The sequence below is a fragment of the Thermobia domestica genome, chromosome 14 (assembly GCF_964235325.1).
Source record: "Thermobia domestica chromosome 14, izTheDome1.hap1.1, whole genome shotgun sequence".
Lineage (NCBI taxonomy): Eukaryota > Metazoa > Arthropoda > Insecta > Zygentoma > Lepismatidae > Thermobia > Thermobia domestica.
Window position 1 is genome coordinate 17,759,137 of NC_137467.1, and position 15,622 is coordinate 17,774,758.

Sequence of the window (15,622 nt, forward strand, 5' to 3'; positions counted from 1 at the left end):
ATTCACAAAAACATCATGATTAATTGCGCTCTTTGCAGACGTAGATTGTTCCTAAATATTGTTTTTTTCTTTGTCTTTCTTCTCCAAAGAATCTTATTGCTGTATATGCAAGTTGAGTTTTATGCTCTTTAGTTATGTAATTAATTTCGTAAAACTAATTTTAAAATGTAGCTTGTATTTTAACTTTAACTTTGTTACAGTGGTTTTCTTTGTAACAAATTTTTGATTTGCATATGCATGTATCTTCAACTTTCTTTTGTCTGGTTAGAAGTGCAGCATTTATAGAATATAACACAGAAAATAGTTTTATTTAGTCTTGGTTGTGGGATCAAATAAATACAGATGTATTTGACTGAAATTATCTTGTAGTTATTTAATAAGACCTTTCCCCTTCACGAAGAAATTAAATGTCGACTAAAAGCAGGGAATTCGTGTTATTATTCAGTTCAAAATCTCTTGTCGTCGCGAATTCTATCGAGGAATCTGAAGCTTAAAATATACAAAACGATAATCATGCCTGTTGTTCAGTATGGTTGCGAAACATGGTCGCTTACTCTGAGGGAAGAACATAGACTGAAAGTATTTGAGAACAAGATCCTGAGACGAATATTCGGACCCAAGAGGAACGGGAATGGGGAATGGCGGAAACTTCATAACGAGGAACTACATAATTTATATGGTCTACCCAACATTGTTAGGGTCATCAAGTTTAGGAGGCTTAGGTGGGCGGGTCATGCAGCTAGAATGGAAGAAAATAGAAACACTTTCAAAGTCTTGAATGGGAGACCAATCGGAAAACGACCATTAGGAAGACCTAGGCGCAGATGGGAAGACAATGTTAAGATGGATCTCGCAGAGATTGGAATACAAAGTAGAAACTGGATGCAGTTAGCTAAGGATAGAAATCAGTGGAGAGCTTTTGTGAACGCGGCATTGAACCTCCGGGTTCCATAGGCCATAGAGTTAGTTACTTAACCCCTTCAGCGTTACTAATTTACACTATGATGTAAAAGTATTTGAGAACAAGATTCTGAGACGAATATTCGGACCCAAGACGAACGGGAATGGAGAATGAACGACGAACTACATAATTTATAGGGTTTACCAAACATTGTTAGCGTAATCAAATCTAGGAGGCTCAAGTGGACAGCCAGAATGGAAGAAAGTAGGAACACTTGCAAAGTTTTAACTGGAAATCCAATCGGAAAACGACCATTAGGAAGACCAAGGCGCAGATGGGAGGATAATATTAAGATGGTTCTCGCAGAAATAGGAATACAAAGTAGGAACTGGATCCAGTTGGCTAAGGACAGAAGTCAATGGAGAGCTTTTGTGAACGCGGCATTGAACCTCCGGGTTCCATAGGCCATAGAGGTAGTTAGTTATGATGTAAAAATAGCGATGGAGCTTTTCAAGATGAGAAAGGTGTTCTGACTTCATACGTTCAGACTAAGATACTTCTTGTATTTGAAGTCGAATCGGTACCCCGTATCAAAAGCAAAATGGCAACGAAGTTGAAGAAATGTCTTGACAACGTAAAACTTACTAATTCTACAGCTTCTAGAATTGTACCTTACGTTACTGAACTCTACATCATTATGTTCTTCTGCTTACACTTTTATTTTCCGCCATCAACGTATAGCGACCATAATCCAATTATGTATACTTGCTGCATTCAAATGGCCCTCAACCGGCTTTCTTTGTACTGAATCACAACATTTATACAAACCACCTCCAAACGGGCTACAACTGACATGTAATAGTGTCGAAGTGATGCAGTTGTTCCCATCGCTAAACTTATATTCAAAATAGGTACATTGGGCCTTATGCAGTGTCTTTTTAACGTATGATTAGCGTCATACTAAAGGCCTGACTACTACAGGAAACGTTAGTCGAACTCTTTAGTATGACACTAATCACTCGTCTGAACGACTCTACATAATGCTGTTTCATGCATACGTCGAAGTTCGGAGAAGAAAAAAAAGAAATCAAATCTTTAAGTTTTACGTCCCACGGTTATTCCGGTTAAGCTAAAGGAGACGGTGATGAGGAATGAATAAGATGGTGAAATGAAGAAAGTGGGAGGAAAGGGAGAACCACGAGAAAACCCACGAGCACGGTGTTTGTTCACCACAAGGTCCACACAGCGCGAGCTGGGATCGAATCAGGGACCCCAAGCACCGGAGGTGAACGCTGTACCACTGAGCCACTGCGCAAGACTGCGAAATTCCTCTCTCACAAGTGCTTGTATGTATGTGTGTGTTTGTCGTCCACACCCCTCTTCGCATAGTCAGATTAGGCAATGGATTTGACTCAGTGTGGTTCTTCCCCCACCTCTGTAGTAGCTAAAGTGCGAACCAACGAACTATATTTTATAATTTGCATAGTTGCCAATTAATAGTTATTATTCATCTTAATGTTTGTGCAAGTGTAATCACTATACTCTTAATAACGCAAGAATTAATCTATTATTTCCTATGAGAGGAGCAACTGCTTAAAAACTAAATGTTTTAGTGGAAATATTTTCTCGTCAAGAAGTGTATTCTTACGCTCCTATTATCTGGGGAAAAGACCGTCACACGCGCAGGGAGCGGTGGGATTTTGATATGCAACAGTAACACTCACATGTGCCAACATCTCTCACTCAACCAAAAATACGTTAAGTAGTGGGATTTTTATCGCTACACAAGATGAACAAATACATACCTCGTACCACCCAAGTATATGAATTAACAATTTTTGTGTAACAAACACGGTACAAGCAGTGAAAACGTGCTCCAAGTGGTCTAAACCATTTAAAGTGTAATATAAACGTGAGTTAAACTAAAAATATGTCACGAAAATTAAGAGGTAACGAAACAAAAGTAATGAATGGAACCACGTAACCTACGCCTGAAAAGGATACCACTATGTTTTCAACTACTTCTTATTCAAGATGTGATTCAGCCAGGATCCTTTCCGTCATACCCACCGTACCGGCACCGTCGTACCCAAGGGTCTGAAAAATAATCGTAAAGTTCAGGAATTATGCCAATTCGGCATGTTTAACTGTTCAATATCTCCAATGGGCCTGGATAAAAAAAAACTGGGAATAGTTACTCCTTTAGTATACCATAAAACAGACAGAGTGTTTTGTGCTTTTGAGCAGAAGGGGTCAAAGTATTAAGGAATGGCGTCATGCTCTAGGAGGTTTTTTTTAAAAAAAAAATCAACTGGAAATTCGTTAGGCTCTCAAGCTCATTTCTTTCCTCTAGTTGTGATTCACTGTCTTATCACACCCACAACAGCACTGCTGAAGAATGCCGCTATCAGCAGAAGGCTACAAAAGTCAAAATGCACACTTGACAAAAAGTCCGTAAGTACTCATTCCTCTTGCTGCTTGGTATATCAACGATATTCAATCCTGTTCATTCTTGTTTTAACTGTCAACTCACGCAGGAGACTGTTGTCCTTTCGGTTGATCTACATTCTCCAGTCAATGTTTACATACAGTGAGTGAGTGAGTACTGATTCCTGGGTCTTTTTGCCACATGTAGCTTGGCATTGTCGTGCATGCACAACATACTCTTGCGATTAACCAACGCCGTATCCTTATGTAGTAATTTGCGGTACATTTTTTGCAACTACTAAGAGTATAGGTTAGTAGTAATGGTCTGACCAGGTGAAGAAAGTCGTAATACACTACTTGCCGACAATTTCACTATTCAACAAGTATAAACTTTCCCTGAGTTCAGAGGTGTTCTTGGTGTGAGGAGTAGGGTCACGTGACGACAACTAACGTTTGGTACTCTTGTGAAATGTTATAGAGAACCTACTTTTCGCGAGCACAGCGAGAAACACACGCGACCAAGTTGCTTCGATATCTTTATTTCTCTTCAACACTGAACAAGCTGACGCAACGTGCTTGTATATGTGTGCAACGTGCCTGTATTACTGAAAGTCGATGAGCAGACTAAATCCCAATTGCTTGGCAGGCATCAGCGTTATTTCGTTTCTACTCTGTGAGTGCATGACTTAAAGGGACGTCAAAAATGGTAATAACTTTTTAAGGAAATACGTATAACCACTATACCCTCTTCAGACCTGAAGGCGAATTTTGGTAGCTGGAGCTACCGTCGACTGTGAATTCATTGCTCTACACTGATGCTAGGAAACCTCCCCAGGTCCGAATGACATATATATTTTGTTATAAAATTACATGGCCAACGCATTTTGTCTTATCCCAAACAGTTATCGTCTAATATACATGGTTAAAGGAGCACTCTGATTGGCCAAATTAAAAAGATCTCAACGACTTATACCTTTACAAACGACGTTTCCTTCATCATCGCCGTGGCGAAGTCGGAAGAACACCCGCCCAGTAATCATAAGGTTTCTGGTTCGAGCCCCCTCCACGGCACTTTTTAAAAGTTTTTTTTAGACACCTTAATTTAAACAAATCACACATACAGGCGATTTAACGTATTTTGGGGGATTAATTTTGTGGTCCATTGGCGTTTTGTTGCGTCTCTGCCACTGGTGGACCGCTGGTGGTATAATTTTCAAAACGGAAGAGGGGCCACCGCGGATCGTCGCTGCGGGGCCGCCAATTTTTGGCGAGATATACGGCATGGGGTTGAGAATATCAATGTGTGTACGTGCGTACTTGTTATTTTCTTAGACATGACCCAGGTCTCCTTCATTAAAAGTGGAAACTGCTTTCTCAGCCTAACAGTACTATAGTGGGTTTTCTAGTGGTATCCCGTGTGCAATTTAATGGTAGAGTATTGTGGATGGTATTATTTTGTTCCTTATAAGATAGGGAATAAAAAAAGTGATGGTGGACGAGTAAGACCCGCGACTGGGGGGGGAGGAAGTGGGAAAATGATGAGTTATCACTCGCTTAACCCCTTATAACTTCGCTCCTAATCATTCGATTTTAATTTTCTTTTTCTTTTTTTTTTAAAAAAGGAAAGTACGTTCTATGTATTAGCATCTTTGCATCGTTAGCATCTTATGTTTGTTTTGTTATAATATGTTTGCATATTATGTTATTAGCATCTTTTACGTAAACCTAGCTGTTTTGGTTAAAATTATATATATATAAAATATTTTTCCTAAGAAAAATATTTCATTTGACAAAATAATTATTTTTGTATTATTTATTTATGCCAAATAGCTAAATTTATTTTAAAAAAGCGTAAAATACGAATATTTTTTATTTTCAAAATCATTGTTATATAAAAGATAAAGAAAAGAACATTACAAAAAATGTAATATTTCACTCAAGAGAAGCAATTAATATTTTAAAATTATCATTACACCTATTCCTACTATTTATTATATTATGTAATCCATATTAATATTAATTCTGTAGATGTTCATAAGTATTTTAGATATGTTTTAATTATCATGGAACAAGTACTCCACTCATGTGTTTTCATATATTAATTTACTGAAAAGTAAAGAATACTCTTCTGGTGTGTATCCACACGTTAGTCATCGGGACACTTCCAGAGTCCGAAGTTGTCTTTCTTACTTCAATCTTTATAACACAAATTCTTCTTAATATTCTAATATTCACTATACTACACTCTGACATCATATTCAGAACGCACTAAGAAAAAACAAGAAATGGTTAAAAGGGGGGAGGAAACACACAAACGCTTCCTGATTTTCGTTCCTTCACGTCACAGAGATTTTACGCTGTTCCACCGGTCGTCAGCAGGTCGAAAGACGGACGGACTAGTTCACGAAAAATAGAATAATAAATCACATAACCAAGCTATGACAGTGCTCAGTTCCTTCTTGTTTCACGAGAGAGTATTTGCTTCGCATTATCCTAGTAACAGATTCCCTATCTGCGTAGTCCGCTTCGAAGTACTCAACTCATAACCATGATTCAATTCATGGTTGAGAGCATGGGGTCCCTGATTCAATCCCAGCTCGCGCCAAGTGAATTTTGTGGTGGACAAACACCATGTGTGTGGGTTTCCTCGGGGTTCTCCAATTTCTTCCCACTTTCTTCATTTACCATTACATTCATTTCTCATCTTCACCGTCTCCTTTAGCTTAGCCGTCATAATCGTAGGACGTAAAACTCAAAGATTTTGTTTCATATTTTCATCGCTGAAAGAAGCTCTTTAGGACCACAAGGAATATCACACATTATTGGCTCGCATTACCCTTTCCCATTAACAGTCCAACCCCAGTCAGTCACTCTAGGTAATTCAGAATTCGCAATATGTGCTTTACGTCGTATTAGGGCTTGAAAATGTGCTCTTTTTATGGCCGGACGCAGAGTGTATTCTGTTGGAGACATGCATGATCCATCGACTTATGTTTTAGTCCTACGATTATGCCGGTAGGCAACGAAAGAAGGAAGTTATACATAGTATGAGAATTGTGTCCCGTAGGGCAGAGAACCGCACCGGGGTATGTCCAATAACGTATTAGTGAAGTAATGTACGCCGGACAACAATCAGCAAAATTAATAAACGGGGGGCTCACAGGAAATTCATAACTAGGCCAAAAACATCGTATCCATTGCTGTGTGAAGGATTCGTTAATAGCAACTGCAGTATAGAAATCGAGCATACCGGTAAACAGAGTTTGACATTTCAATCTGAGATTTACGAGACCCAACCCTCCCTGTGAACGAGGAAGATAGAGACCTGTACGTGGAATACCAAAATAGAAGTCACGCCAAATATTCCATAGGAATAAAGAGTCAAACCGCTTAGCGAATAATTCCGGTAATGGGAAAATTCGAGCCCGGTACCACAGTTTGGATGCAATGTAAATATTGATAAAGTGGATATGATGAATTAAATGAAGGCGACGGAAACGCTGGGAAAACAAAACCCAGGCGAATTTGTAACAACAACGGGGACCAAATCTCCTCGCAAAGGGGAGTAGGTTGTGACGTAAACGGGATACCTAGGTTCTTCAAGGAAGTGACGTGAGGTACACACGGCACCCCAGGCTCGTTAGCAGGTAAATGAAAACCATTGAACTACAATAGGTTAGTTTTCTGTACATTATACTGTAATCCGGAACAAATTGCGAAACGTTGCAACACTGCAAAAACCAGCGCCATAAGAACAGGATCCACTCCTATGATGGTAATGTCATCTGCATACCAAATATATTTTGACTCAAGAAACGGGAGGGTGCAGAGGGTGGCCAACTGTCTGAGTAAAGGATCTAATGCGAGTGCAAAGAGTGTCGTCGACAGAGAACATCCTTGTCTTAATCCACGTTTCAGCGGAATAAGAGGGGACAGGTGTCCGTTAATCTGGATGCGGAAATTGGCCGTGGTATATAAATTGTTAATTATTGTACGGAAGGTTAAAGGAAACCTCCAGGCTTCCAGTACCTGCAACAAAAAACCGTGATCTAAACTGTCGTGCGCTTTTTCTAAATCTACAGCTAATGCACCCGCGGACACCTGCCGAAAATGAAAATAAGAAAAAATATCGCGCAAAAAGCGAAGAGTATATGAAAGGTTATGCGTAGCATGGAGTACTGCCTGATAAGGACTAATGTAGTGACGGATGATTGGTCGAAGTCGGGCTGTAAGCATTTTTGTGAAAAGCTTAAGATCGACGGGCAATAAAGAAATAGGTCGATAGTCCTGAACATAATGCGCGGAGCGGGATTTCGGAATGAGGACTATGATGGCGGTATTACGACCCACTGCTTCGCCTCGTAACAAAGCATTGAATAAAGCGGTAAGAGAGGGACTGAGGTGAGACCAATATTGTTTATAAGACTGAATATTTAATCGGTCTTCTCCGGGGGCACTGCGGCCCTTTGTCTGCCTGAGGACTGCGTAAATTTCCTCCTCACTAATAGGATTGATGAATGTCTGACACTCATCATCCGTGAGATGGTGAGATAACGTGGACAAAAACTCCGGGGCATATGAATAGTCTATGGGACGCGCACGTGCAAAGTCTATATAGTAGCGCGTTTACTCTTGTAAAATCCGCGAACAATTAGTAGTGGTAGTACCATCTCCCAGAATGAGAGAGTGAATGGCAGTGGAACGCCGTTGTCGCAAAATCCAATCAACATGATAAATAGTTATAGTCTCAGCCGGAAAACGATGATAAAAGTCTTCCGACAAATACGCATTGATCGAAGTATGGGAGTAAATCGTTTTCAATCGTTGTTTGATACCGTTAATGCAAACCAGGTTTTCCAGAGAAGCGGAGCATTCCAAAATTCGCAGAGAGCTTGATATAAAAATTAGTACCGCTGAGTAGATTAGAGAGGGGTAGTACCGCTGCATGCTGCACCAATAAGGTAATCGACGCGAGAATCCGCTACAACCTGCGGGCGAGACATGATTTCAGTATTAATCTTCCAATAGGAAGGGCCCCGAGCCGATGGTAGCAAGAAAGGCATTTTAAAAGCTACTTCAATTGCGGTATGATCCGACAGCACCACTGCAATTGTATTTTGTTGTATCACCGCAGTGCATAAACTCTCTGAAATGTATGTTCGGTCGATTCTACTCTTCATCGTAATAGTGCAGTGGGTGAATACATGTTTTGAATTTGACACAACTAAAGCGTCTTTCAACTTTAGGGCACGAATAAGCTGCTACAAAATAGGACAAGGCGTGGTAGGCGTCAGATAATCTCGGGGATCAATAATTGCATTGAAATCTCCAATGCAATTGTACAATGAGGAATTCCCGGAAGAAGTAAGGAAGGAATGGCAGTTGTATAAAACTCATTCCTCTCTTTTGTACGTAAAAAACCAGAATGCCCGTATAAACCTATGAAACATATGGGCTGAATATAACAACGTATAGCCCTTCCTTCAGGTGCTAACACAACACGGTCATAACTGAGACCCTTTCGTACCAAATGGGGGCGCGGTGGCTCAGTGGTAGAGCGTTCACCTCTGGTGCTTGGGGTTCCGGGTTCGATCCCAGCCCCCGCCAAGTGAACTTTGTGGTGGACAAACACCGTGCTCGTGGGTTTTCTCGGGGTTCTCCCGTTTCCTCCCACTTTCTTCATTCCACCATTTCACTCATCTCTCATTATCACCGTCTCCTTTAGTCTAACCGGCATAACCGTGGGACGTAAAACTCAAAGATTTCATTTCCTTTCGTACCAAAATCGCGATCCCAGTCTCTTGATCGCTTTTAATAATAGCTTGGTAATCTGTAGGAAACTCCAACGATGTAAGGAGAGAACTTATTTGTTGTAGAAAGCAAACATCTGGTCGGGGGCTTTCGATAAACTGTTTTAGAAGGGCCCGATTATGATCGGAACTGATTCTATGAATATTGAGCGATACTAACTTAAATGAATTTACTGTTAACATTATAAAATCACTCAAAAGGAAAACAAAAACAAAAAGAAAAAAGTGCTTACAAAGGTGAAAGGATTTTTTTCCTATGAACACTAGTAAAGAGACGCATTTTGAAACATATAAATCAGTGTGAACTCTCCTTTTCGAACACAAAAAAAAAAAACACTGCCAGATACAACATCATAACACAATGTGAACGACACCCTGGAAAGCAGGTGTGAAGGTCAATAGCGTAAACACATCAGCCTCAGGGCAGTTCTGAGTCTGATATAGTCTGATGTTGTGATCGTAATTCGCGTGTTTCACCTTGGTCTATCCCTCGTGTAACCTCAAAGGCATATTGTTCCTTCTTTCTTGTAGACGTTCGAGTAACTTTCCTTCTTTTTTGTTGGGAAGAAACATTAGCTTGCACAGAAGTAACAGTATGTTCAGCTGAAAACGGGACATCATTGTCTTGTACTTCAGACGACGAACCAGTCAGCACTGTTAACACTTCCTTCTCAGACGGACGAGACAAGTTCCATGACATTCACAGTCGTATTCTGTAAAGGCGGAGGTCTCAGTTTCACTTCAGAATCTGCCATAACTAGGGCATTATTTGTTAGGGATGAATTCATTTGGGGGTTCGTACTAACACTGGAAACTCGTTGTTATCAGTCAATGAAGGCAACCCTGAGGAGCTCTGAGCGGGGGACCAGGGGCAGTGACAGAGAGTGAATGCAATTCAGAAGAGGGAAAAGAGCGGTGCACTTTGCCAATCTCCGTCATTTGTAAAGGCGTCTGGTCAAGGGCGGCTGTAGCTGGTTTTGTGTTCTTCAATGGGCACGTGGCAATCGTGTGAAAATTGCTTTGACATCTAAAAAAGTAATAGGCTGCCCTTCATAAGTTACACTCACCTTACAACCTTGCACTATGATACGAGACGGTATATGCTTATGTATTTCCATATGAACAATACGTACGCCATTGTCTATGCCAGGGGGCCACTCCATAGTTGTGGTTCCACTTTGCGCACTTTACCATAAGTTTTGAAATCCTCTTCTAGCAATGACACCGGTAATTCAAGAAGAAAGTCATATATACGCACCAACCGAATGAGGTCATCAGCGGAGACTATCCGGACTGTGCTTGTTTCCCCAGACATGTGCGTGAATTCTACAGACGAAGGAGCTGTTGCTGCGAAATGTTCATAGGATTGTAAATCTTTAAACTTCATATATATGCTATATGATTCCGCATGTAACTGGAGCGCACAAATGTTGTCGAAGATACGAGGAAACTTATTTTCCATCCACTGATATACTTGGCTAGCATTAGGTTTGACACTTCTATATCTTCGGTCAAATATAAATTGAAATTGTAAGTCCTTCTTATATTCCATAGTAGAACAAACTAGTTAACTGCAAAACACTGTACACACAGGGTGCTATTCACCAAGCACACAAAAGCACTAAACTTGGGAAAGAAGCACGAGTCTTTCCAGCTAACGTATAAATAGCGATATCAGGCACTCTAATGGGACCAACACTACTCACAATGTCAACAGCACGAAACCACGAGCTCAACTGACCTACCGCGTCACTTCGCCTTTTATCTCAACTTTTAGCTAGTTAAAATCGTTGCATGTAAGACTATACAAATACTATAATAAGACGTTCCTTATGAGTGTCACAATGACTTACTCGAGATTTCCTTGGTTTAACTCAAAAACAAGTTATATAGACCTTCGTCAATGAGGAAATATCACGAAACGTTCTTCAAGCTGAGACTACCTCATCGTTTTTAACTGCTCCCGATTTACATTACTACTATTCTTCCTCATCGTAACTTCTAATTTCCAAAGAAGAAAAGCCGGCAGCATTTACGCCGATCCCAAGAGTTTCAGTATTCGCGCACTACTCTAGCCAGCTGTTTGAAGTTGGTCATGTAAAATGTACAAAAAAATTGAGCAAGAGAACAGAACCTAACCAACCCCTGCGGGGCTGCTAACCCGTTCCTACTACTACTACTATTATTATTACTACTATGGATCCGTATAGTAAATCTGCAAGCTTATTTTAATGAAAAAAGTGTTATGAAAATTTTAAAAAATCCTTGGGCAAGGTTCGAACTTACGCCAAAAACTATTATCATTACTAGTGTTGCCCTAGTACGCTCGGCCACGAAGGCTGACAGCAGTTGGCCTTAATTTCCGCTATATGTAGGTCATGACTCTTGATGTCCTATCTGTATCGGCCAATAAGATCAGAGGATATCTAAAATTCTTGGAATCCGCGAAAATGCAATCCGGCAGACAGGCACGTAGCAAGGAATTCGTAATAGCGGGGATCCGTGACAAAATATTGAGGTTATCACACCAGGGGCTGGGTCATTCTAAACTATTTTACTGGTAAATATTTTGGTTCGTTTAACAAGGATTTTGTAATTAGGGGGCGTGACATGAAATATTGTGGTTATCCACAAAAGGCTCGATCAATCTAAACTATTTTACTGACAAATTACTCATATTGGTTTATTAGGACAATAAAATTAGGATATGTTAGCAAGTATTTTAGTAACAAACTATGAAGAAATCTCGAGCAAAAGAATATAAAAAAATTGAAAAAGCTATAGTCTTCCGAGGTCTTTCGAACTCGGTTCTTCTTGTCTTTTCTTCTTTTTCTTGTCTTCGTTTAATGCCGTTAAGAAAAGTAACAAGGTCTCTTTCGGCAGTGAAAACATCCTGCCGCGAAATGGATTAGTGTTCCCGCGAAATTGAAAACTTCTTTAACAAGTGGCACTGGAATCTATGTTACCAGGCTCATATTATTGGGGACTATTGGTATTACTTAAGTTCTGCCTGAGAATCTATCTGATCGTCATTTGTAGCCCGTAGGATTAGCATGGAGCTAGATGGAATTCTGAATGCTTCGTTACGATAATATCCATTTTTAACTTGACTCCCCCCTGTTTCCCCCACACAAAGCTCCTCATAAGAAAGAGTAACCAAACGCTTGCTCTAGCTTTATATTTTTAACACTGGTTCTTCTTTTTCTCGTTTCTTTTTGTTTCATCTTTCCTTAATGTTTTTTTCATTTCAAGTCTCGAAGGGGTACGGATCCCCGAACCCACCCCTTGGCTATGTGCCTGCGGCAGACATTATTTTCGCATTCTTTAAATTGCATCAACACGTGTAGAAAAAGAAAGTTCTATTTTTATCTTCCGTAACTACTAGTTTATTGTTTTATCTTTTGTTGAGAAATTTGTAGTAGATTGGCAAATTATAAAACTCGTATGGCAGAGACACGGGTTCGAATCCCGTCGTGGCAGCGACGTAACTTAGATTTTTCTGGGGAAGGGGCAAGCATTAATACGCGTATTAGCACCCCTAGAGAAAGTTTTCCTAATTCCTGGACCCCCTCTTTCCACCGTTCTCTTACTATTTATGGGCTCCCGGAGCCTGTGGGCCCTCCCGCACAGCAAGGTCTGCGGGGTCGTTAGTTATGCCTCTGGACCCGTTCCATATACAACAAATTAAGTAAGGGGACAATATGGACAAATCTGACAATATATATACGAATATATATTATTTCTAGGGCCCCTAATAGTAGACATTTTTTTACTGAAATGGGCCCACGACTCATTTTTACTTTTTGTGTGCTGTTCGGTTTATGTAATATAGTGAACCTGTTTGATGCTTCACTTATAATTTCATGTTCGTATCGTATATGGAGTAAGACAATTTTGTCTTAAAATGGGACCCCTCGAACGGCGGGGAGCTTCCCTGGGGGGAAGTGGCGGCTACAAGTTACGGCCCTGCGTCATGGTAATCATTTTTTCTTAATTGGAAGGTATCGTTTACGTAATTGATTTTGTAATTATGTTATTCCTTTATTATTATTATTATTATTATTATTATTATTATTGCAAAGACGAGGCTTGGCTACATATTTTATATTATATGAACTTTCTGATTGGATTTCAAGTCTTTTTGTTGAATAATCAACACACTCCACTTTAGGGGGTTTGAGGGAGGGAAATATCCTGTTGCTTTTCATTTATTTACTTTCACGTTACATCAAGCATAAATACTACATTTCACCTTTCTATATCTACGGGAAGTTCCCTAAAGGTTTTGATGATCATAAGAGAGTAAGTGAAGAAGTGATTAGCTCAATTAACTTTGCGTATTAACAACATTTAAAATATCAGGTTGTCGGAAAATCATGACGTATTTCGGTAAAATATGACAAATGATTATTTGTGGGTATGCTAGAGTTATTCGGATCATGCAATAATTGCCATGAATAGCTAAGATCTTGAGCGTTTTGTGTAGTATTGCTCTTTGTTTGCTTTGTTTTTCCAGATCTGATCTGAGATGGTGTGGGTCATTGAAAACTTGACCCACCACTTACCGTGACCACTCTAAGCCACTACCCACGCCATAAACCACTGACCCACCAAAACACATCGTCATCAACTCCGACACATGATCCATGGCCTCTTCTCTATCGACTAAAAAGTTTATACTTGTAATCAAACCAGGTTGTCAAATTCTGACTAATCGGAGTTTGAATTTCTACGGTCAATCGCTCAAGCACCGCTCTGTTACAATAACGATGAATTTGACCTTTACGATATAAAATGGTAGTGTTTGTCATGGCCAAACTTACGATGAATTTCAATTTAATTATCATGGTCAATTTCCTTGTTGAATTATCGATACTTTTCAGTGGAAAAACGAATGAAATTTGAAAGTCCCAAGTCAAGGTAAGTAGACCAACATACAGAAGCTTACATTACAAATTTATGTCTATTTTTCTCACAACTTCATGTGTTGATTGCCCTGTGCTCTAAGCGCTCCATATAATAAACAAGCTTCAGCAATTATTATAAACCGCCTGGTAAGCATATATGGATATATGAGGCGAAGCATTGAATTTTTTGTGTTGCGTTGATTTTGAGTTTAAGTTCCGTTTCAGCAGCGAGGCTATATGAGACGTGGACCTACCCCATGCCGTAAACGTCGCCACCACCTAGTGGCCCATTTGCGGGTAAACGTCGATCGTCAATATAGCGACGAGTCGAAGGATTGCCGCTAGTGTCCTACTGGCTCCTAGAGTGTCCCCTGTTAACGTTGCGAATTGTTTTATTTTAAAATCGAGAATCTCTGTATCATAGAAGAAAAGAAATTCGAAACAGATTACTGAAGCCAAACATGTTCAGTAATATAGAAAATACCGAATATATTTATTTTTGGCCAGTAAAATTTTCTTTTCAGCATACCAAACAGGAAAGTAAATTTTTAGATAAAATTGTGTTATGGGATCAAAAACAAATTGCATAATCCATAATACGAAAGCAGCCACTACTAATATTTAAAAATATTTTAGATTGTATATCTGAAGTTGTATATGAGGTGATACCGTATATATATATATATATATATATATATATATATATATATATATATATATATATATATATATATATAAGGGAAACACATTGTGTTAGAAACTCTTGTAACGTCATCAGTTCACACAAACCTGAACTGCAATAATAGAAAAAAGTTCAAAACAAAAGAATATAAGCATTATGTATTGAAACGAAACAAATACAGTAAATTTATGAAGCTATTCTACATTTCCGTATTTTTTAATACAAAATTCAAAGTTAGAAGAAAGAAATAGATTCTCCAAAAACTAGTAAGTACAAAAGCTTAAAAGTAAAAAAGCAGATAATTTTAGAAGGCTACAAATAAACAGATTTGATTAAATTTGTTACTGTCATAAAGCCATTATATCATATATACTAAAGGGCTTATAACATATAACGCTAGAATAAATAAAGCACAAAATACACAAACATAACGTTGGAATAATTTTACATTTAGTAAATAACAATGCTACTGATACAACTTGGCATTACATAAGTAGTCTTTAGTTGATTATTGCGTCTTTTCTACTAATACTTTTGAATTCACGTCAAACAACCTTTTTTTAAAGTCTTTCTTTAATTATTACTTTAATGTGCATTCTATAGTAAGACATCCTTCTTATATGTAAATTTTTCATTTTAAATAGATTAGTCTGAAGTTATACGGAACAAGTTTATACTTGAAATTTTGTATTTATAGAGATCTTCGTGTACGGTGAAATGTTGGAGATAACTTTTTACTAGCAATATTTTTTATATATATACACAAAAATTCCAACGGTTCTTTTTTGTAGATTGAAAAATTTGGTTTATCAGTTATAGAAATCCAGAATACTTTATTTTTTGCATAAGTAAAAAATTGAGTTATAAATTGTAAACTAACGAATACAAAGTTAAC